Source organism: Asparagus officinalis, unplaced genomic scaffold, assembly GCF_001876935.1.
Source record: "Asparagus officinalis unplaced genomic scaffold, Aspof.V1 AsparagusV1_Un7648, whole genome shotgun sequence".
Classification (NCBI taxonomy): domain Eukaryota; kingdom Viridiplantae; phylum Streptophyta; class Magnoliopsida; order Asparagales; family Asparagaceae; genus Asparagus; species Asparagus officinalis.
This window is the reverse complement of record NW_017979907.1, coordinates 1-586: the sequence shown is the minus strand read 5'-3', so window position 1 is coordinate 586 and position 586 is coordinate 1. Positions and strand designations below refer to the sequence as shown.

Below are 586 nucleotides of genomic sequence, written 5' to 3'. Positions count from 1 at the left end.
AGCATGGATTACACAAGATCTAACATGAATTTCAATCAAAACTAACGTGGTGAAATTAGGAATAGCATGGTCTTACAAGAAAGAACACCGATACCACTCCATATCCTTTGTCGTATGCCTCCTGGCTAATCGTGTTCAAAACTGCTTCTTCCACCTGTAATTGTTATGAAACATTAAAATTAAACAATATAATTTGAATTATTAAGGAAGTATATGTTAACCTTGTCGTCAAGGCGGCCACCACGAAGCACATATAACAACTCTTCCCTGTTAATAGTGCTGTTGGTTGTTACTATAACATTATATCTCCTGGTATAAATTAGAACTAACATGAATTAGAACTAATATGTGGAGAATTAGCATATAAATAGTCAACTGAAACTTACTTGTGAATCTTCTGAGAACAAAATTTGGTTAGGCTATCAATTTCAGCTTTGTCGAGTCTTTCTGCTACGGGAGATGGTATCTTTAAATTATGTACAAAAGCACCTGTGTTATCTATTATGCGTAAGTTAAGCAATGTAGGGTCTGGAAGCTCATTATTCAGCTCTCCCAATAGAGCTTCCTCTTCATCTGTCATTGGCTT

General features: G+C 35.5%; 1 long non-coding RNA gene across 1 annotated transcript; it reads right to left on the bottom strand.

Moving 5' to 3' along the window:
* Nucleotides 1–69: 69 nt before the first annotated feature.
* LOC109828743 lies at nt 70–572 on the bottom strand. The gene is made up of 3 exons (XR_002243816.1): nt 387–572; nt 222–309; nt 70–154 (listed from the first exon to the last, which is right to left on the bottom strand). It is a non-coding gene; the product is annotated as an uncharacterized LOC109828743 (long non-coding RNA).
* Between the last annotated feature and the right edge of the window lie 14 nt (nt 573–586).